Source organism: Pseudophryne corroboree, chromosome 7, assembly GCF_028390025.1.
Source record: "Pseudophryne corroboree isolate aPseCor3 chromosome 7, aPseCor3.hap2, whole genome shotgun sequence".
Taxonomy (NCBI): Eukaryota; Metazoa; Chordata; class Amphibia; order Anura; family Myobatrachidae; genus Pseudophryne; species Pseudophryne corroboree.
This window is the reverse complement of record NC_086450.1, coordinates 414,019,773-414,043,914: the sequence shown is the minus strand read 5'-3', so window position 1 is coordinate 414,043,914 and position 24,142 is coordinate 414,019,773. Positions and strand designations below refer to the sequence as shown.

General features: G+C 48.2%; 1 long non-coding RNA gene across 1 annotated transcript in view; it reads left to right on the top strand.

Moving 5' to 3' along the window:
* The first annotated feature begins 8,525 nt into the window (after positions 1–8,525).
* Positions 8,526–24,142, top strand: part of LOC134943805 (uncharacterized) — a 52,707-nt gene continuing 37,090 nt past the window's right edge. The window contains exon 1 of the long non-coding RNA XR_010181767.1: positions 8,526–8,586. This is a non-coding gene — a long non-coding RNA (uncharacterized LOC134943805). The remainder of the gene's footprint in view (positions 8,587–24,142) is intronic.

Here is a 24,142-nt window from a genome sequence, read left to right as displayed (position 1 = left end):
TAAGTAAATTCTTATTTTCTCTGACATCCTAAGTGGATGCTGGGGACTCCGTCAGGACCATGGGGATTATACCAAAGCTCCCAAACGGGCGGGAGAGTGCGGATGACTCTGCAGCACCGAGTGAGAGAACTCCAGGTCCTCCTCAGCCAGGGTGTGCCCCCGACCAAGTAGCAGCTCGGCAAAGTTGTAAAGCCGAGACCCCTCGGGCAGCCGCCCAAGATGAGCCCACCTTCCTTGTGGAATGGGCATTTACATATTTTGGCTGTGGCAGGCCTGCCACAGAATGTGCAAGCTGAATTGTACTACACATCCAACTAGCAATCGTCTGCTTAGAAGCAAGAGCACCCAGTTTGTTGGGTGCATACAGGATAACAGCAAGTCAGTTTTCCTGACTCCAGCCGTCCTGGAAACCTATATTTTCAGGGCCCTGACAACATCTAGCAACTTGGAGTCCTCCAAGTCCCTAGTAGCCGCAGGTACCACAATAAGCTGGTTCAGGTGAAACGCTGACACCACCTTAGGGAGAAACTGGGGACGAGTCCGCAGCTCTGCCCTGTCCGAATGGACAATCAGATATGGTCTTTTGTGAGACAAAGCCGCCAATTCTGACACTCGCCTGGCCGAGGCCAGGGCCAACATCATGGTCACTTTCCATGTGAGATATTTCAAATCCACAGATTTGAGCGGTTTAAACCAATGTGATTTGAGGAATCCCAGAACTACGTTGAGATCCCACAGTGCCACTGGAGGCACAAAAGGGGGTTGTATATGCAGTACTCCCTTGACAAACTTCTGGACTTCAGGAACTGAAGCCAATTCTTTCTGGAAGAAAATCGACAGGGCCGAAATTTGAACCTTAATGGACCCCAATTTGAGGCCCATAGACACTCCTGTTTGCAGGAAATGCAGGAATCGACCGAGTTGAAATTTCTTCGTGGGGCCTTCCTGGCCTCACACCACGCAACATATTTTTGCCACATGTGGTGATAATGTTGTGCGGTCACCTCCTTCCTGGCTTTGACCAGGGTAGGAATGACCTCTTCCGGAATGCCTTTTTCCCTTAGGATCCGGCGTTCAACCGCCATGCCGTCAAACGCAGCCGCGGTAAGTCTTGGAACAGACATGGTACTTGCTGAAGCAAGTCCCTTCTTAGCGGCAGAGGCCATGAGTCCTCTGTGAGCATCTCTTGAAGTTCCGGGTACCAAGTCCTTCTTGGCCAATCCGGAGCCACGAGTATAGTTCTTACTCCTCTACGTCTTATAATTCTCAGTACCTTAGGTATGAGAAGCAGAGGAGGGAACACATACACCGACTGGTACACCCACGGTGTTACCAGAACGTCCACAGCTATTGCCTGAGGGTCTCTTGACCTGGCGCAATACCTGTCCAGTTTTTTGTTCAGGCGGGACGCCATCATGTCCACCTTTGGTCTTTCCCAACGGTTCACAATCATGTGGAAGACTTCCCGATGAAGTCCCCACTCTCCCGGGTGGAGGTCGTGCTGAGGAAGTCTGCTTCCCAGTTGTCCACTCCCGGAATGAACACTGCTGACAGTGCTATCACATGATTTTCCGCCCAGCGAAGAATCCTTGCAGTTTCTGCCATTGCCCTCCTGCTTCTTGTGCCGCCCTGTCTGTTTACGTGGGCGACTGCCGTGATGTTGTCCCACTGGATCAATACCGGCTGACCTTGAAGCAGAGGTCTTGCTAAGCTTAGAGCATTGTAAATTGCTCTTAGCTCCAGTATATTTATGTGGAGAGAAGTCTCCAGACTTGATCACACTCCCTGGAAATTTTTTCCTTGTGTGACTGCTCCCCAGCCTTTCAGGCTGGCATCCGTGGTCACCAGGACCCAGTCCTGAATGCCGAATCTGTGGCCCTTTAGTAGATGAGCACTCTGCAGCCACCACAGAAGAGACACCCTTGTCCTTGGAGACAGGGTTATCCGCTGATGCATCTGAAGATGCGATCCGGACCATTTTTCCAGCAGATCCCACTGAAAAGTTCTTGCGTGAAATCTGCCGAATGGAATCGCTTCGTAAGAAGCCACCATTTTTCCCAGGACCCTTGTGCAATGATGCACTGACACTTTTCCTGGTTTTAGGAGGTTCCTGACTAGCTCGGATAACTCCCTGGCTTTCTCCTCCGGGAGAAACACCTTTTTCTGGACTGTGTCCAGAATCATCCCTAGGAACAGCAGACGTGTCGTCGGAGACAGCTGCGATTTTGGAATATTTAGAATCCACCCGTGCTGTCGTAGAACTACTTGAGATAGTGCTACTCCGACCTCCAACTGTTCTCTGGACCTTGCCCTTATCAGGAGATCGTCCAAGTAAGGGATAATTAAGACGCCTTTTCTTTGAAGAAGAATCATCATTTCGGCCATTACCTTGGTAAAGACCCGGGGTGCCGTGGACAATCCAAACGGCAGCGTCTGAAACTGATAGTGACAGTTTTGTACCACGAACCTGAGGTACCCTTGGTGAGAAGGGTAAATTGGGACATGGAGGTAAGCATCCTTGATGTCCAGGGACACCATATAGTCCCCTTCTTCCTGGTTCGCTATCACTGCTCTGAGTGACTCCATCTTGATTTGAACCTTTGTATGTAAGTGTTCAAATATTTCAGATTTAGAATAGGTCTCACCGAGCCGTCTGGCTTCAGTACCACAATATAGTGTGGAATAATACCCCTTTCCTTGTTGTAGGAGGGGTACTTTGATTATCACCTGCTGGGAATACAGCTTGTGAATTGTTTCCAATACTGCCTCCCTGTCGGAGGGAGACGTTGGTAAAGCAGACTTCAGGAACCTGCGAGGGGGAGACGTCTCGAATCTCCAATCTGTACCCCTGGGATACTACTTGTAGGATCCAGGGGTCCACTTGCGAGTGAGACCACTGCGCGCTGAAACTCTTGAGACGACCCCCCACCGCACCTGAGTCCGCTTGTACGGCCCCAGCGTCATGCTGAGGACTTGGCAAAAGCGGTGGAGGGCTTCTGTTCCTGGGAATGGGCTGCCTGCTGCAGTCTTCTTCCCTTTCCTCTATCCCTGGGCAGATATGACTGGCCTTTTGCCTGCTTGCCCTTATGGGGACGAAAGGACTGAGGCTGAAAAGATGGTGTCTTTTTCTGCTGAGATGTGACTTGGGGTAAAAAAGGTGGATTTTCCAGCTGTTGCCGTGGCCACCAGGTCCGATGGACCGACCCCAAATAACTCCTCCCCTTTATACGGCAATACTTCCATGTGCCGTTTGGAATCTGCATCACCTGACCACTGTCGTGTCCATAAACATCTTCTGGCAGATATGGACATCGCACTTACTCTTGATGCCAGAGTGCAAATATCCCTCTGTGCATCTCGCATATATAGAAAAGCATCCTTTAAATGCTCTATAGTCAATAAAATACTGTCCCTGTCAAGGGTATCAATATTTTCAGTCAGGGAATCCGACCAAGCCACCCCAGCGCTGCACATCCAGGCTGAGGCGATCGCTGGTCGCAGTATAACACCAGTATGTGTGTATATACTTTTTAGGATATTTTCCAGCCTCCTATCAGCTGGATTCTTGAGGGCGGCCGTATCTGGAGACGGTAACGCCACTTGTTTTGATAAGCGTGTGAGCGCCTTATCCACCCTAAGGGGTGTTTCCCAACGCGCCCTAACTTCTGGCGGGAAAGGGTATAACGCCAATAATTTTCTATCGGGGGAACCCACGCATCATCACACACTTCATTTAATTTATCTGATTCAGGAAAAACTACAGGTAGTTTTTTCACACCCCACATAATACCCTCTTTTGTGGTACTTGTAGTATCAGAAATATGTAACACCTCCTTCATTGCCCTTAACATGTAACGTGTGGCCCAAATGGAAAATACGTTTGTTTCTTCACCGTCTACACTGGAGTCAGTGTCCGTGTCTGTGTCGACCGACTGAGGTAAATGGGCGTTTTAAAGCCCCTGACGGTGTTTGAGACGCCTGGACAGGTACTAATTGCGTCTCATGTCGTCAACCGACCTTGCAGCGTGTTGACATTATCACGTAATTCCCTAAATAAGCCATCCATTCCGGTGTCGACTCCCTAGAGAGTGACATCACCATTACAGGCAATTGCTCCGCCTCCTCACCAACATCGTCCTCATACATGTCGACACACACGTACCGACACACAGCACACACACAGGGAATGCTCTGATAGAGGACAGGACCCCACTAGCCCTTTGGGGAGACAGAGGGAGAGTTTGCCAGCACACACCAAAACGCTATATTATACAGGGACAACCTTATATAAGTGTTTTCCCTTATAGCATCTTAATATATAATAATATCGCCAAATAAGTGCCCCCCCTCTCTGTTTTAACCCTGTTTCTGTAGTGCAGTGCAGGGGAGAGCCTGGGAGCCTTCCTAGCAGCGGAGCTGTGTAGGAAAATGGCGCTGTGTGCTGAGGAGAATAGGCCCCGCCCCCTTTTCGGCGGGCTTCTTCTCCCGTTTTTCTGACAACCTGGCATGGGTTAAATACATCCATATAGCCCCAGGGGCTATATGTGATGTATTTTTAGCCAGCATAGGTACTTTCATTGCTACCCAGGGCGCCCCCCCAAGCGCCCTGCACCCTCAGTGACCGTTGGTGTGAAGTGTGCTGAGAGCAATGGCGCACAGCTGCAGTGCTGTGCGCTACCTCATGAAGACTGAGAAGTCTTCAGCCGCCGATTTCTGGACCTCTTCTCTCTTCAGCATCTGCAAGGGGGTCGGCGGCGCGGCTCCGGTGACCCATCCAGGCTGTACCTGTGATCGTCCCTCTGGAGCTAGTGTCCAGTAGCCTAAGAAGCCAATCCATCCTGCACGCAGGTGAGTTCACTTCTTCTCCCCTAAGTCCCTCGTAGCAGTGAGCCTGTTGCCAGCAGGACTCACTGAAAATAAAAAACCTAACAAAACTTTTACTCTAAGCAGCTCTTTAGGAGAGCCACCTAGATTGCACCCTTCTCGGCCGGGCACAAAAACCCAACTGAGGCTTGGAGGAGGGTCATAGGGGGAGGAGCCAGTGCACACCACCTGATCCTAAAGCTTTTACTTTTGTGCCCTGTCTCCTGCGGAGCCGCTATTCTCCATGGTCCTGACGGAGTCCCCAGCATCCACTTAGGACGTCAGAGAAATAAAGCAGCCAGTATTTACCCTGCACAGAAACAAAATAACCCACCCAAATCTAACTCTCTGCAAATGTTATATCTGCCCCACCTGCAGTGCACGTGGTTTTGCCCATTAGATAAAGATGTTGTGTTTGCCATCCATGCTGAATCAGGCCCTTTATATCTCTTATAAACGGCTATAAACATCCACATATATCCTATAAATGTCTATATATAGCTGCCTCTATATCATATCCTATAACTGCCCTAAAAATGTCAGCAATGTCTATATGATTATAAATGTCGATATATAGCCTATAAAAGTCTCTATATAGCTGTCTCTACATATATCGTATCCTATAAATGCCCTAGAAACATCCGCAGAATGTTGGGAGGTACGCTGATTATGAACTATGTACTAAGCAATACAAAAGGGGTTACTCCAGTAACCCCATACACCCAGGAGACAGTACTTTTAGTGTTACGCAGCATTTGTTAGCTTACTACATAGTGCACATGTCACAATACAGTAAAGCCACAAAACAACACCTGAAAACTTAGTGCTGAGGCATCCACATAAGTGGTCTGTTTACTCCAAGAGCACGCTTTGCAGAAAGTATAGAAACATTCTATACCTGCTTCATATTCCACATTCCATGGCCTAATGTCTGCAGAAATGGTATCCAGATGATAGATCGAGAATGTATAGGCCAGTGGTTCCCAAACTTTTTTGAATCATGGCACCCTAGAGTATCAGAATTTTTTTCACGGCACTCCTAGGCCAAAAGTTTTTTATTGAGAGCTTTATAATAACTATTAAATGAAGTAAATTGTGTTAATAGGTCATCTTTAAGTTAAATTTTGTGGCATGGGACAGCAATAGCATCTGTTTGTCCACATATTTTATGATTGGCAGCCACCAGCACTGGATTTGCCTATTACATTGATCATAAATAATTAAAATTGGTTCTGGACCACCAATCCAAGGCACCCCTGCAAGTGTCCTGAGGCACCCCAGGGTGCCTAGGCCCACAGTTTGGGAACCACTGGTATAGGCTGACAGTCATTAGGCATGAAAATGGACAATACAAAAATGGTTGACACATTTGTTTGGGTTATATTGTTCCAAATTTAGGATCTGCTTTATTTGCTATCCACATGAACATCTATTGAGAATAGTAAGCAAGCCTGAAGCATGACAAGCGAAGTGAGCCCGCAAGGGTACAAGTTTCCAGGCCCGCCATCAAGGGGAGACGGTGCAGTGGCGTGCGGTGAGGTCAGTGGCTGGTGAGGCACTGCAGCCATATTGTCCGCCGATGCCTCCGAGCTGAAGCCCGCTACTGCCACTGATTCTGCATGCCCTGAAGGCACACGTGCTCCCAGAAAACTGGTTGTGGTCTTGCAGTGAGGGTGTGGCCTCACAAGAGGAGTGGCTGACGGTGGATCCTGGAATCATCCCCTGCACTGCAGCTCCGACCGGGGACCCCTTAGATAGGGGGGCCAGGAAATACCACCTGCACCCATAGGCGTGCGCAGCACATTTTATTAGGGTGTGCACTGCCAGAGGGGTGTGTCTAGCACCACCTATTGGGCGTGTCTAGGAATGTTTTACAAATAGTGCAAGTGGGAGAGCATAAGAATACGAAAAAGAGGAGGAGCGCTGAATGGGATGGGTACGTGGGATCACTTCTGACTATGTCAGTCCCAGAATGCAGGTGTCGGCATTTTAACTGGATCGGCATTACAGCTGTAAACATGATGGCTAGGCAGCATGTTTAAAGTTGCTCTTGATCTGACTAACATGCTGTAAGTAGCATGTTGTAAACCTGCCAGCACCTACCTTCTGGGATAGACATTTTCACTGTGTATCCTGTAACTACTTCCTGCATTAAATAGAGAAATGCAATAGAAAAGGTTCTATAAAAAATAAACACTTTAATATTCTCAATTATGTGATTATATTGGTAGCATGTTATCAGTTAGAGTTTAAAATAGCACACTACTGTATATGACAGGGTTGGCTATGTTAAACTGTAAGGAACAAACAGCTACCAATATAATTATAAAACTTACAATACTAAAGTGTTGTTTTTTTAAGAGAACCTTTTATCAAAAGACTCACTTTCACCCACTGTCATTGTCTACCTCCCAAGATGGAGTCCGCATGGCGGTGGCATCCTTCTCCTCAATCTTGGACGGCGGTGCTGCTCAGTGCTGCTGGTCCTCTCTCTATGTCTGGGCCCCGATGTGACGTCATGACGACAAATCGCGACTTACACTGCTCTTTCCGAGGGGCAGACCTGCTTGGTAGTCGGCAGTGCTATGAAGATGATTCATCGGCTGTTGCTGCCTTTCTATGAACAGTGGCACTGCTGTGAGCGCTGACCCTGCGTGTGAGAGGGCCCGATTGTCAGGGAATATGCTGCCTAACGAGCAGAGTGGCCAGGTGCAGACTCTCAGCAGGCCAGGGTTAGCTTTCAGCCTAGGATCATCAGCACAGTGACATATGGCGGGGGGGGGGGGGGGGGTAAGTGTGTGTGTGTGTGTGTGTCGGGGGGTATGTGTTCCCATATTGGCACTCCCTGTAGTTGTAGTATTACAGATCCAGGTGCCTCCACAACATGCACAATACAATCTCAACAGGGTGCGATATTCCTGGAGTAAATTACTTTGCTCTTACAACTTCAGACAGTAACGTTTCAGTGGCACTTTATTAAAACAGCACTTTCATGTCTGATGAAAGCACCATATTAATAAAGAGGCACTGAAATGTTACGGTATGCCGTTGTAAAGGTGAAGTAATTTACCCCAGGAGTGCCGCACACTTTGGTATATATGATATGTAGCACTCTACGGTCTAATCAATAAATCAATCACGGAGCCAACAAAGGAACGTTTCGGGCTTTAATCACCCGTCTTCAGGCAGCACATACAACGGGCGATTAAAGCCCGAAACGGTGCTATGTTGGCTCCGTGATTGATTTATTGATTAGACCGTAGAGTGGCACATATCACCCATATAGAATCCATGTAGTGAGCACCGCAGCAAGCTGATGAATTAGAAGGAGAGTGCTGGCAGATCGACTTTGTGTGTATATATATATATATATATATATACAGTATACACACTGTGACAAGAACACTGGGATAGTGTTTGAGGGCAGGTATGTTTGTCCCAGGTTCTTGTCTTACATGTTTTAGAAAATGAAAACTTCTAGGAAAAATGCTTTTGTTTTGTCAGAACCTTTTCAGTTTGCTGTAAAAGCTGGGTAAAGGCTCTGAGAGAGAGATAAGGCGAGTTCTAGACATTGGGCCCAGTTCGGGTCTTTGGCCTCACAGAGGGCTAATCAGGGTTTCAGCTGTGTAAGAGTGTTATAGGGCTGCTAGCCTGATTAGTATGGGCAGACTGCCTGGGAAGACTGGAGGGATCTGTGTGAGAGAAACACGCTTCCGGATACAAGTGAGCTATACAGTGTTTACTGGAGAACCCTGTGTTTTTGTTTAGTGATAGTTAGGAACATCTTGTGTTTAGTTAGTGCCGGACAGGCAAGGTATTTTCTTTTGGTGTTTGTTTTTATTTTCTGTTTCAATAAAACTGGCCGGGGCCAGTTGTACCAGAAACTGGACTTGTGTTGTTCCTCAGCTCTGCGTGCTGCCATTTTCCCCAGGAAGAGTCGCCTTGCACCCCTACAGTGTTACAACTCACACACACACACACACACACACACACATATATATATATATATATATATATATATACACACTGTGTAAATGTATAATATATATATATAATAGCAGGGGGTCAACGCTATCACACACACACTGGTGTGAATAATACACCCTAAACACTAAGGCTTACTGAGCACCAGTACCTGGAGCTGGTTATCTTCAGTGACAGACCTGCTGGCTGCTGCATAAGTAGTGCACGCGATCGTGCACCCCTTCACAAATTAGCGCCGCATGATGTCCGTTGCCGTGAGTAATGGAGAGCAAGCCGTCTCCTGTACAAATGATCGAGGCGCTGCCGCACATGTGCACCTAGTCACAGTGTGGAGACGGAGCTGCCTCCGTCTCAATAAAATTTTTTGGGTGTTTGCGCTACTGGGGTAAGGCCGACATTAGGGGGTGCCTGTGTGCGTGAGGCATCCCCCTGCGCACGCCTATGCCTGCACCCCCTCCTTCCTTAATCCGACACTGCACTGCCCTACTTTCCCCTCCAGAGGACTGCAATCTACAGTCTGTTCCTGTGCACTGCTGGGAGATGGACTTGGGGGGGCGGGCCGCATATGCAAATAATAATTAAAAAAAATCTTAGATGACGGGGGTGGGGTCACTGCCACTGGCCAATCACATATAACTTAGTGACAGGGGCGCGTCAAAGCGGCACTTCTAGGATGTGCCGCTTATAGGGATTTTTTTAATGGGCTTTTACTGCCCGATGCTCGGACCTGCCCCCCACTTCCGGCTCTTTCCCATTGTTAGTTGGAGGCACCGAAAGCGGTGCCTCTGAAACATATTCAAAAGCATTTATTTATAAGCTTGAAATGATTCATATAATGTAAAGGCTACAGCAGATACTTATGACACAGAATATGTGTCATAAGTATCTTCTTTGTATTATTTTAATAATTAGTGACACGGGAGGCACTGCCTCCCCTGACTGCACGTCCCTGGGACGGTGGGGTCTCCAGGTCCGGGCCTTGACTGAGAGGGGGCCCGGGTGGCAACAGTGAGGATCGACGGGGAGGCAGCTCCTGATTGGCTGCTGGTCTGTGAGCTCTGAATATAACCGCCGCTCTCTGTGCCTTCCGTGGCGGCCTTCCAAGGCAGCTGGCCTGGCCCACGTCGATACTCACTGCTGCCACCTGAGCCCCCTCAAATTGGTAAACTTTGGGAGAGCTATGGGGCAGTATGTGGTGTGTGTGGGGGGGAGATCGCCAAATTTGTCGGTCTTGGGTCCCATCATTTCTGATGGCAGCCCAGCAAGTTTCTACTGATGGTGGTCAGATAACAGGAAAGAAATAACAAAAAAAAGAGTGTTGACCATATTCATGTTGACCTTTGAACCTTTCAACCTTTTGTACCTGTTAGTACAGTTGGTGTATTCCCGCACTGGTAAAAGATAGAGTAAATAAAGTAAATACCAACATTCGTGTTAATTATAGAGACTGAGCTGTCTTAGTTAAACCTGTTGGCGGTGCACCAAGGGTTCAGTAATGTCTTACTGGCAATACGTGTACAGAAAGAGAGAAAGAAAAAAAACTTTTTAGGCGCACTCGTTAAAGGAAAATTACTATGAAAGTTAAAACATAACGTTTATTGATATCCTTAAGATACAGGTTTCCTGAGAGACATACAACAAATATACAAAAAAAGATGTGACATAAACATTTTTGTTATTTTTTTATATATATGTTATAAATAACAATTTCGTCGGCCTAATGACTGTCTATCTAGACATTGGCGATCTATTAATCCACACCTTGCAGAAATGCGGCGCTGAAGATGTTAATGAATTTTTTATTTTTAAGACCACTTTTATGCTTTAATTGTTGGGCATCCTTTTTTTTTTTTTTTTTTGTGGGAACAATGCCGGCTGTGTAATGCTGGGTGATTGGATGACGCACCCTCTTCCCCCTGTGCAATGAGAAGTGCTTCCCATTACATATAATAATGCACTGAGAATTGAAAAAAGAATTTAATCTTCTGCCCGTTGTGGATCCCAGCAATCAGCTAAAAAGCAGGTTCATCAATCTGGCTTCAAATACTTGCTTATGTTAAATAATATCAGGCACCGCTGCGTGCGAAGCAGTTAACCCATTCATTCCCTTCCAGGCTTGACATATTGTTCCTAGAAAGCAATTCATGCATTGCATATACACATGGCAAAGAAATTAATCAATTGGACTGCTGAGTATAGTATATACATATATGGGGAAAATGCATTACTTTATATGCTGGGTCAGAGAAACGAGAATTACATGACTATTAATCATGTTCTATGGACAATGCTCGCTGTTTCCGAAATAGTATAACAACGACACATTACCAGCAATTAAACACACATGTGCCAGCCATAAAGCATACTTGGGTAGAAGTGGCAATGAGGGGCCATTCATTGATTAAGGTTATTGGGGGTCATTCCGAGTTGTTCGCTAGCAGATTTCGGTCGCTGCGCAGCTATCAGGCAAAAAATTGTCACCTCTGCGCATGCGTATACAGCGCAATGCGCACGCGCGTCGTACTATTACAACAAACGATGTAGTTTTGCACAAGGACTAGCAAAGCGTTTCAGTCGCACAGGCAGCCGCAGAGTGATTGACAGGAAGTGGGCGTTTCTGGGTGTCAACTGACCGTTTTCAGGGACTGTTTGAAAAAACGCAGGCGTGCCAGAAAAAACGCAGGCGTGGCTGGGCGAACGCAGGGCGTGTTTCTGACGTCAAAACAGGAACTGAATAGTCTGAAGTGATCGCAAGCGCTGAGTAGGTCTGGAGCTACTCCTAAACTGCACAAAAATCTTTTTAACCGCTCTGCGATCCTTTTGTTCGCACTTCTGCTAAGCTAAGATACACTCCCAGTGGGAGGCGGCATAGCGTTTGCACGGCTGCTAATAACTGCTAGCGAGCGATCAACTCGGAATGACCCCCATTGTTTCCAAGGTTTAAGGAAAGTGAAAGCAGTTGGAAAAAGGGTTGTAGTGGGAGTACATTAAGAGCCAGGCTTATTGGGAAAGATGGTGGAATTGAGTGCCCAGGGAGCTCAGCTATACCTAAGTGACCTGCATGTCTGATCTGCTCCTCCCCTCCTTTCTGTGTGATCGCGGCTTATTAGGGGGGGGATTTATGTTGGGGGAAGGATTCCTATTTAATTAATGTGGTAGCTAATGATTTAATGTGGCCACTGTAATAGTCAGGAATAGTGTGATTTGTGTGCACCTTGTCAATAATATATTTTAAATAAATCCTGCTGTACTTAAAATATACAATGCTCAGATATCATACCGGTACTTGAACAACCAACTCCATACACTACAGTCAGACACTTATCACATGGAGCTATTTGCTCCAGTGCAGGAAGTCTAGTAATTCTAACTACAGTATGGGCCTAATTCAGACCTTGGCCCTCATTCCGAGTTGATTGCTCGCTAGCAACTTTTTGTAGCGCTGCAATCAGATAGTCGCCGCCTATGGGGGGAATGTATTTTCGCTTTGCAAGTGTGCGAATGCTTTTGCAGCCGACGGCACAAAAAAGTTTTTTGCAGTTTCTGAGTAGCTTGGACTTACTCAGCCGCTGCGATCACTTCAGTCATTTTGGTACCAGAACTGACGTCAGACACCCGCCCTGCAAACGCTTGGACACGCCTGCGTTTTTCCAAACACTCCCAGAAAACGGTCAGTTGACACCCACAGACGCCTTCTTCCTGTCAATCACCTCGCAATTGGCTGTGCGAATGGATTCTTTGTTAAATTCATGCCCAGCACTGATCCTTTGTACCCGTACGACGCGCCTGCGCATTGCGGTGCATATGCATGCGCAGTTTTGCCGAGATTTAACCTGATCGCAGCGCTGCAAAAAGTTGCTAGCGAGCGATCAACTCGGAATGACCCCCCTTATCATAGCAGCAAATTTGTTGGCAGATGGGCAAATCCATGAGCACTGCAGGGGGGGGAGGGGGGCAGATATAACATGTGCAGAGAGAGTTAGATTTGGGTGGGTCATATTGTTTCTGTGTAGGGTAAATACTGGCTGCTTTATTTTTACACTGCAATTTAGATTTCAGTTTGAACACACCCCACCCAAATCTAACTCTCTCTGCACATGTTATATCTGCCCCCCCTGCAGTGCACATGGGGGGTCATTCCGACCCGATCGCACGCTGCATTTGTTTGCAGCGGTGCGATCGGGTCAGAACTGCGCATGATTGACAGGCAGAGGCGGTCGCTGGGCGGGAGGGAGCTGTACGGCTGCGTTAAGCCTCCGTTTAGGGGGCGCGGTCCGGCTGACGCAGGCGCGGCCGAGCCATTGGGGGGGCGGTCCGTGACGGCTGCGTGATGTCACACACAGCAACCCAGGCAGCGAAGAGGTTCTCCCGGCCAGCCGCAGGTGCTGCGCTGGCCGGGAGGTACCCCGCTGTGCGATGCTTTTGCACTTCTGTGGGGATGGGGGGGTGGGCGGCACTGACATGCGGGGTGGACTAGCCCTGTGATGGGTGTCCCCCCGCATGTCTGAGTGCCTGATTGTAGCTGTGCTAAATTTAGCACAGCTAGGATCAACTTGGAATGACCCCCATGGTTTTGCCCAACTGCCAACAAATTTGGTGCTACGATCAGGTCTGAATTAGGCCCTATAAGGGGGTAGTGCAGTTGCATTTGTTCATTTTGCAGCCCATATCAACAATGGAACCTTAGACATGCGTCTGACGCATTGTCTGGACCGTGTTAAGTTGGCTGCTGGGTTAATGTCACTTATGTGCCACAAGTATTAGGAGTGATGTTTCAACAAGTAGCATGTCCAAAGACAGAAAGGAACTGGCTTCTGTGCATGCACAGGATTAAGTATTAACTCATGGGCAGAGATCGCTAGTGTATACAGATTGATCCGTCTGTCAGCAGACCACACTATTCATGAAATGGATGTTTCTTGGTGGTAACTGGGTGGCATCCATGCAATCACATGGAACTGCTCAGTCCAGTGTGCGTGTCAGAGGAGAGTGCTGGGTGTGTGGGTTGACTTCTCTGCTCATCTGTGGTGCAAGGACTGAGACGGGACGTCTGTTTTAGAGACAGGTCCAGACAGAGAGGGGGGCTCGTCCAGTTCACACTGCCTGCCGGCCTTGGCTGATCTATACATAGGGGTATATGCAATTGCGGTCGAATTCCCGAAATTGTCGAATTTCGGGTCATTTTCGACCAAAAAAAAAATTCGCCTATGCAATTCAGTGCTTTCCGACCAAAAAACGGACTTTCAAAATTCGACTTTTTGAAATTCGACTTTTTGCAAATTCGACTTTTCTGCAATGATATAAGTGCTGCAATTCGACCAAAGCATATTCAATTCAAGTTTGGAAATTCGACAGCAGTGCTTTTAGACAGCAAATTCGTCATTTTCAATCCGCCACACTTTGGAGGGTGAAAACAAATAAAAAAAATTTAAACATGGTTTTTTTTGTGTTTTTTTTTTGGGGAATAGCAGATCTATTTATATTAGAAGGGATTAGGTACTTTTTTTTTTTTTTTGGAGGCACAAATATTATTTATAATTTTTTTAAAATATTATTTTTTTTTTTATTTTTTTTTATTGCTGGAACGGTACAATCCGAAAAAAAAATTGCGTGGGGTCCCCCCTCCAAAGCATAACCAGCCTCGGGCTCTTCGAGCTGGTCCTGGTTCTAAAAATGCGGGGGAAAAATTGACAGGGGATCCCCCGTATTTTTAAAACCAGCACCGGGCTCTGCGCCTGGTGCTGGTGCCAAAAATACGGGGGACAAAAAGAGTAGGGGTCCCCCGTATTTTTAACACCAGCATCGGGCTCCACTAGCTGGACAGATAATGCCACAGCCGGGGGTCACTTTTATGCCGTGCCCTGCGGCCGTGGCATTAACTACCCAACTAGTCACCCATGGCCGGGGTACCCTGGGGGAGTGGGGACCCCTACAATCAAGGGGTCCCCCCCCCAGCCACCCAAGGGCCAGGGGTGAAGCCCGAGGCTGTCCCTCCCCATCCAATGGGCTGCGGATGGGGGGGCTGATAGCCTTTTGTGATAATAAAAATAAGAATTTACTTACCGATAATTCTATTTCTCGGAGTCCGTAGTGGATGCTGGGGTTCCTGAAAGGACCATGGGGAATAGCGGCTCCGCAGGAGACAGGGCACAAAAGTAAAGCTTTCCGATCAGGTGGTGTGCACTGGCTCCTCCCCCTATGACCCTCCTCCAGACTCCAGTTAGATACTGTGCCCGGACGAGCGTACACAATAAGGGAGGAATTTTGAATCCCGGGTAAGACTCATACCAGCCACACCAATCACACTGTACAACCTGTGATCTGAACCCAGTTAACAGTATGATAACAGGGGAGCCTCTGAAAAGATGGCTCACAATAACACTAACCCGATTTAGTTAGCAATAACTATGTACAAGTATTGCAGATAATCCGCACTTGGGATGGGCGCCCAGCATCCACTACGGACTCCGAGAAATAGAATTATCGGTAAGTAAATTCTTATTTTCTCTATCGTCCTAGTGGATGCTGGGGTTCCTGAAAGGACCATGGGGATTATACCAAAGCTCCCAAACGGGCGGGAGAGTGCGGATGACTCTGCAGCACCGAATGAGAGAACTCCAGGTCCTCTTTTGCCAGGGTATCAAATTTGTAGAATTTTACAAACGTGTTCTCCCCTGACCACGTAGCTGCTCGGCAGAGTTGTAATGCCGAGACCCCTCGGGCAGCCGCCCAAGATGAGCCCACCTTCCTTGTGGAATGGGCATTTACATATTTTTTGCTGTGGCAAGCCTGCCACAGAATGTGCAAGCTGAATTGTACTACAAATCCAACGAGCAATAGTCTGCTTAGAAGCAGGAGCACCCAGCTTGTTGGGTGCACACAGGATAAACAGCAAGTCAGATTTCCTGACTCCAGCCGACCTGGAAACTATATTTTCAAGGCCCTGACAACATCCAGCAACTTGGAGTCCTCCAAGTCCCTAGTAGCCGCAGGTACCACAATAAGCTGGTTCAGGTGAAACGCTGACACCACCTTAGGGAGAAACTGGGGACGAGTCCACAGCTTTGCTCTGTCCGAATGGACAATCAGATATGGCTTTATGAGATAAAGCCGCCAATTCTGACACTCGCCTGGCCGAGGCCAGGACCAACAGCATGGTCACTTTCCATGTGAGATATATCAAATCCACAGATTTGAGTTGTTTAAACCAATGTGATTTTAGGAATCCCAAACTACGTTGAGATCGCCCAGTGCCACTGGAGACATCAAAAGGGGGTTGTATATGCAGTACTCCCTTAACAACTTCTGGACTTCAGGAACTGAAGCCAATTTCTTTCTGGAAGAAAATCGACCGGTCGAAATTTGAACCTTAATGGACCCCAATTTGAGACCCATATACACTCCTGTTTGCAGGAAATGTAGGAATTAACCTAGTTGAAATTCTTCCGTGGAGCCTTCCTGGCCTCACACCATGGAACATATTTTCACCTAAGCGGTGATAATGTTGTGCGGTCACCTCCTTCCTGGTTCTGACCAGGGTAGGGATGACCTCTTCCGGAATGCCTTTTTCCCTTAGGATCCGGCGTTCACCCGCCCTGGCGTCAACGCAGCTGCGGTAAGTCATGGAACAGACATGATTCTTGCTGAATCAAGATCCTTTCTAGTATCTCTTGAAGTTCCGGGTACCAAGTTCTTCTTGGCCAAACCGGAGCCACGAGTATAGTTCTTACTCCTCTCCTTCCTATCATTCTCCATACACTGGGTATGAAAGGCAGAGGAGGGAACACATACACCGACTGGTACACCCACGGTGTTACCAGAGCGTCCCAGCTATTGCCTGAGGGTCTCTAGACCTGGCGCTTCATGTGAGACGCCATCATAACCACCTTTGGTCTTTCCCAACGGTTTACAAACATGTGGAAACTTCCAGATGAAGTTCCCACTTTTCCGGGTGGAATTCATTCATGCTGAGGAAATCTTCCTAGTTGTCCACTCCCGGAATGAACACTGCTGACAGTGTTATCACATGATCTTTCGCCCAGCGAAGAATCCTTGCTGTCATTGCCCTCCTGCTTCTTGTGCCGCCCCGTCTGTTTACGTGGGCGACTGCCATGATGATGTCCTACTGGATCAGCACCGGTTGACTTTGAAGCAGAGTTCTTCCTAGGCTCAGAGCATCGTACATTGCCCTTAGCTAAAGTATATTCATGTGGAGAGAAATCTCCAGACTTGACCACACTTCCTTGGAAATTTCTTCCCTGTGTGACTGTTCCCCAGCCTCTCAGGCTGGCATCCGTGGTCACCAGAACACAGTCCTGAATGCTGAATGTGCTGTCCTCTAGAAGATGAGCACTCTGCAGCCCCCACAGAAGAGACACCCTTGTCCTTGGAGACAGGGTTATCCGCTGATGCATCTGAAGATGCGATCCGGACCATTCGTCCAGCAAATCCCCCTGAAAAGTTTTTGCGTGAGATCTGCCGAATGGAATCGCTTCGTAAGAAGCCACCATTTTTCCCAGGACTCCTGTGCATTGATGCACTGATACTTGGCCTGGTTTTAGGAGGTTTCTGACTAGGTCGGATAACTCCCTGGCTTTCCCCTCCAGGAGAAATACCTCTTTCTGGACTATGCCCAGAATCATTCCTAGGAACAGCAGACGTATCATCGGAAAACAGCTGCGATTTTTGGAATATTTAGAATCCACTCGTGCTGTCGTAGAACTACTTTAGATAGTTCTTTTCCGACCTTCAACTGTTCTCTGGAAACTTGCCCCTTTCAGGATATCGTCCAAGTAAGGGATAATTAAGATGCCTTTCTTCTTTTAAGAATCATCTTTTCGGCCATTACCTTGGTAAAGGCCCGGGGTGCCGTGGATAATTCAACGGCAGCGTCTGAAACTGATATTGCCAGTTCTGTATCACGAACCAGAGGTACCCTTGTTGAGAAGGGCAAATTTGGACATGGAGGTAATCCTTGATGTCCAGGGACACCATATAGTCCCCTTTTTTCCGGTTCTCTATCACTGCTTTGAGTGACTCCATCTTGATTTGAACCTTTTTATGTAAGTGTTCAAAGATTTCAGATTTAGACTATGTCTCACCAAGCCTTCTGGCTTCAGTACCACAATATAGTGTGGAAGACTAATACCCTTTTCCTTGTTGTAGGAGGGGTACTTTGATTATCACCTGCTGGAAATACAGCTTGTGAATTTTTTTCCAATACTGCCTCCCTGTCGGAGGGAGCCGTTGGTAAAGCAGGCTTCAGGAACCTGCGAGGAAAAAATGTCTCGACTCTCCAATCTGTACCCCTGGGATAATACTTGTACGATCTAGGGGTCAACTTGCGAGTGATCCCACTGCGCGCTGAGACTCTTGAGACTACCCCCCCACTGGTGGAGGGCTTCTTTTCCTGGGAAGGGGCTGCCTGCTGCAGTCTACTTCCCTTTCCTCTATGTCTGGGCAGATATGACTGGCCATTTGCCCGCTTGCCCACATGGGAACGGAAGGATTGAGGCTGAAAAGACAGTGTCTTTTTCTGCTGAGATGTAACTTGGGGTAAAAAGGTTGGATTTCCCAGCTGTAGCCGTGGCCCCCAGGTCCGATGGACCGACCCCAAATAACTCCTTCCCTTTATACGGCAATACTTCCATGTGCCGTATGGGATCTGTATCACCTGACCACTGTCGTGTCCATGACATCTTCTGGGAGATATGGACAACGCACTTATCTTGATGCCAGAGTGCAAATATCCCTCTGTGCATCTCGCATACAGTATATATATAGAATGCATCCTATTAAATGCTCTATATCAATAAAATATTTTTAGTCAGGGAATTCGACCAAGCCAACCCAGCACTGCATCTCCAGGCTGATGGCGATCGCTGGTCGCAGTATAACCACCGTATGTGTGTATATACTTTTTAGGATATTTTTCCAGCTGCCTATCAGCTGGCTCCTTGAGGGCGGCCGTATCTGGAGACGGTAACGCCACTTGATAAGCGTGTGAGCGCCTTATCCACCCTAAGGGGTGTTTCCCAACGCGCCCTAACTTCTGGCGGGAAAGGGTATAACGCCAATATTTGCTATCGGGGTAAACCCACGCATCATCACACACTTCATTTTATTTTATCTGATTCAGGAAAAACTACAGGTAGTTTTTTCACTTCCACATAATACCCATCTTTTGTGGTATTTGTAGTATCAGAAATATGTAACACCTCCTTCATTGCCCTTAACGTGTGGCCCTAATGAGGAATACGTTTGTTTATTCACCGTCGACACTGGATTCAGTGTCCGTGTCTGTGTCTGTGTCGACCGACTGAGGTAAATGGGCGTTTTTTTTTTTTGTGTTTTTTTAAAAACCCCTGACGGTGTTTCTGAGACGCCTGGACCGGTACTAATTGTTTGTCGGCCGTCTCATGTCGTCAACCGACCTTGCAGCGTGTTGACATTCTCACGTAATTCCCTAAATAAGCCATCCATTCCGGTGTCGACTCCCTAGAGAGTGACATCACCCTTACAGGCAATCTCTCCGCCTCCTCCAACATCGTCCTCATACATGTCGACACACACGTACCGACACACAGCACACACACCTGGAATGCTCTGACAGAGGACAGGACCCACTAGCCCTTTGGAGAGACAGAGGGAGAGTTTGCCAGCACACACCAAAAAAACGCTATAATTACATAGGGACAACCTTATATAAGTGTTTCTCCCTAATAGCATCTTTATATATATATTTATATCGCCAATTAGTGCCCCCCCTCTCTGTTTAAACCCTGTTTCTGTAGTGCAGTGCAGGGGAGAGCCTGGGAGCCTTCTCTCCAGCCTTTCTGTGAGAGAAAATGGCGCTGTGTGCTGAGGAGATAGGCCCCGCCCCTTTTCCGGCGGGCTCGTCTCCCGCTCTTTAGTGAAGTTTGGCAGGGGTTAAATATCTCCATATAGCCTCTGGGGGCTATATGTGAGGTATTTTTAGCCAGTATATAGGTTTACATTTGCCTCCCAGGGCGCCCCCCCCCAGCGCCCTGCACCCTCAGTGACTGCGTGTGAAGTGTGCTGAGAGGAAAATGGCGCACAGCTGCAGTGCTGTGCGCTACCTTTAGAAGACTGCAAGGGTCTTCAGCCGCCGATTCTGGACCTCTTCTTACTTCAGCATCTGCAAGGGGGCCGGCGGCGCGGCTCCGGTGACCATCCAGGCTGTACCTGTGATCGTCCCTCTGGAGCTGATGTCCAGTAGCCAAGAAGCCAATCCATCCTGCACGCAGGTGAGTTCACTTCTTCTCCCCTCTGTCCCTCGTTGCAGTGATCCTGTTGCCAGCAGGACTCACTGTAAAATAAAAAACCTAAGCTAAACTTTCTCTAAGCAGCTCTTTAGGAGAGCCACCTAGAATTGCACCCTTCTCGGCCGGGCACAAAAATCTAACTGGAGTCTGGAGGAGGGTCATAGGGGGAGGAGCCAGTGCACACCACCTGATCGGAAAGCTTTACTTTTGTGCCCTGTCTCCTGCGGAGCCGCTATTCCCCATGGTCCTTTCAGGAACCCCAGCATCCACTAGGACGATAGAGAAAAGATATTGTTTCTCTATCGTCCTAGTGGATGCTGGGGTTCCTGAAAGGACCATGGGGAATAGCGGCTCCGCAGGAGACAGGGCACAAAAAGTAAAGCTTTACGATCAGGTGGTGTGTACTGGCTCCTCCCCCTATGACCCTCCTCCAAGCCTCAGTTAGATTTTTGTGCCCGGCCGAGAAGGGTGCAATCTAGGTGGCTCTCCTAAAGAGCTGCTTAGAAAAGTTTAGCTTAGGTTTTTTATTTTACAGTGAGTCCTGCTGGCAACAGGATCACTGCAACGAGGGACTTAGGGGAGAAGAAGTGAACTCACCTGCGTGCAGGATGGATTGGCTTCTTGGCTACTGGACATTAGCTCCAGAGGGACGATCACAGGTACAGCCTGGATGGTCACCGGAGCCTCGCCGCCGGCCCCCTTGCAGATGCTGAAACGAGAAGAGGTCCAGAATCGGCGGCAGAAGACTCCTCAGTCTTCTTAAGGTAGCGCACAGCACTGCAGCTGTGCGCCATTTTCCTCTCAGCACACTTCACACGGCAGTCACTGAGGGTGCAGGGCGCTGGGAGGGGGGCGCCCTGGGAGGCAAATGAAAACCTTTTTTGGCTAAAAATACCTCACATATAGCCTCCGGGGGCTATATGGAGATATTTAACCCCTGCCAGAATCCACTAAAGAGCGGGAGACGAGCCCGCCGAAAAAGGGGCGGGGCCTATCTCCTCAGCACACAGCGCCATTTTCCTCACACAGCTCCGCTGGTCAGGAAGGCTCCCAGGCTCTCCCCTGCACTGCACTACAGAAACAGGGTAAAACAAGAGAGGGGGGGGCAAAATTGTGGCAAAACTATATTATTAAAGCAGCTATACAGGGAGCACTTATTATAAGGCTATCCCTGTCATATATAGCGCTTTTGGTGTGTGCTGGCAAACTCTCCCTCTGTCTCCCCAAAGGGCTAGTGGGGTCCTGTCTTCGTTAAGAGCATTCCCTGTGTGTCTGCTGTGTGTCGGTACGTGTGTGTCGACATGTATGAGGACGATATTGGTGTGGAGGCGGAGCAATTGCCAAATATGGGGATGTCACTTCCTAGGGGGTCGACACCAGAATGGATGCCTTTATTTATGGAATTACGGGATAGTGTCAACACGCTAAAGCAGTCGTTTGACGACATGAGACGGCCGGACAATCAATTAGTGCCTGTCCAGGCGCCTCAAACACCGTCAGGGGCTGTAAAACGCCCTTTGCCTCAGTCGGTCGACACAGACCCAGACACAGGCACTGATTCCAGTGGCGACGGTGACGAATCAACCGTATTTTCCAGTAGGGCCACACGTTATATGATTTTGGCAATGAAGGAGGCGTTACATATTGCTGATACTACAGGTACCACAAAACAGGGTATCATGTGGGGTGTGAAAAAACTACCTATAGTTTTTCCTGAATCAGATGAATTAAATGAGGTGTGTGATGAAGCGTGGGTTGCCCCTGATAAAAAAAAAAAATGCTAATTTCAAAGAAGTTATTGGCTTTATACCCTTTCCCGCCAGAGGTTAGGGCGCGCTGGGAAACACCTCCTAGGGTGGACAAGGCGCTCACACGCTTATCAAAACAAGTGGCGTTACCCTCTCCTGAGACGGCCGCACTTAAAGATCCAGCAGATAGGAGGATGGAAAATATCCAAAAAAGTATATACACACATACAGGTGTTATACTACGACCAGCTATAGCGACAGCCTGGATGTGCAGTGCTGGGGTAGCTTGGTCAGAGTCCCTGATTGAAAATATTGATACCCTGGATAGGGACAATGTTTTACTGTCTTTAGAGCAAATAAAGGATGCATTTCTTTATATGCGTGATGCACAGAGGGATATCTGCACACTGGCATCACGGGTAAGTGCTATGTCCATTTCGGCCAGAAGAAGTTTATGGACGCGACAGTGGTCAGGCGATGCGGACTCAAAACGGCATATGGAAGTTTTGCCGTATAAAGGGGAGGAGTTATTTGGTGTCGGTCTATCGGATTTGGTGGCCACGGCTACAGCCGGGAAATCCACCTTTTTACCTCAAGTCACTCCCCAACAGAAAAAGACACCGACTTTTCAACCGCAGCCCTTTCGTTCCTTTAAAAACAAGAGAGCAAAGGGATATTCATATCTGCCACGAGGCAGAGGAAGGGGGAAGAGACAGCAACAGGCAGCTCCTTCCCAGGAACAGAAGCCCTCCCCCGCTTCTACAAAAGCTTCAGCATGACGCTGGGGCTTCTCAAGCGGACTCGGGGGCGGTGGGGGGTCGTCTCAAGAATTTCAGCGCGCAGTGGGCTCACTCGCAGGTAGATCCCTGGATCCTGCAGATAATATCTCAGGGGTACAGGTTGGAACTAGAGACGGATCCACCTCGCCGTTTCCTGAAGTCTGCTTTACCAACGTCCCCCTCCGACAGGGTGACGGTCTTGGAAGCCATTCACAAGCTGTACTCTCAGCAGGTGATAGTCAAGGTACCCCTTTTACAACAAGGAAAGGGGTATTATTCCACTCTATTTGTGGTACCGAAGCCGGATGGCTCGGTAAGACCTATTCTAAATCTGAAATCCTTGAACCTGTACATAAAGAAGTTCAAGTTCAAGATGGAGTCACTCAGAGCAGTGATAGCGAACCTGGAAGAAGGGGACTTTATGGTATCCTTGGACATCAAGGATGCGTATCTCCACGTTCCAATTTACCCCTCACACCAGGGGTACCTCAGGTTCGTCGTACAGAACTGTCACTATCAGTTTCAGACGCTGCCGTTCGGATTGTCCACGGCACCTCGGGTCTTTACCAAGGTAATGGCCGAGATGATGATTCTTCTTCGAAGAAAAGGCGTATTAATTATCCCATACTTGGACGATCTCCTAATAAGGGCAAGGTCCAGAGAACAGCTAGAGATGGGATTAGCACTGTCTCAAGAAGTGCTAAAACAGCACGGGTGGATTCTGAATATTCCAAAATCCCAGTTAATTCCGACAACACGTCTGCTGTTCCTAGGGATGATTCTGGACACGGTTCAGAAAAAGGTTTTTCTCCCGGAGAAAAAAGCCAAGGAGTTATCCGAGCTTGTCAGGAACCTCCTAAAACCAGGAAAGGTGTCTGTACATCAATGCACAAGAGTCCTGGGAAAAATGGTGGCTTCTTACGAAGCAATTCCATTCGGCAGATTCCACGCAAGAATTTTCCAGAGGGATCTGTTGGACAAATGGTCAGGGTCGCATCTTCAGATGCACCAGCGGATAACCCTGTCTCCAAGGACAAGGGTATCTCTTCTGTGGTGGTTGCAGAGTGCTCATCTATTGGAGGGCCGCAGATTCGGCATACAGGATTGGATCCTGGTGACCACGGACGCCAGCCTGAGAGGCTGGGGAGCAGTCACACAAGGAAGAAACTTCCAGGGCGTGTGGTCGAGCCTGGAAACGTCTCTTCACATAAACATTCTGGAACTAAGAGCAATCTACAATGCTCTAAGCCAGGCAGAACCTCTGCTTCAAGGAAAACCGGTGTTGATCCAGTCGGACAACATCACGGCAGTCGCCCATGTGAACAGACAGGGCGGCACAAGAAGCAGGAGTGCAATGGCAGAAGCTGCAAGGATTCTTCGCTGGGCAGAGAATCATGTGATAGCACTGTCAGCAGTGTTCATCCCGGGAGTGGACAACTGGGAAGCAGACTTCCTCAGCAGACACGACCTTCACCCGGGAGAG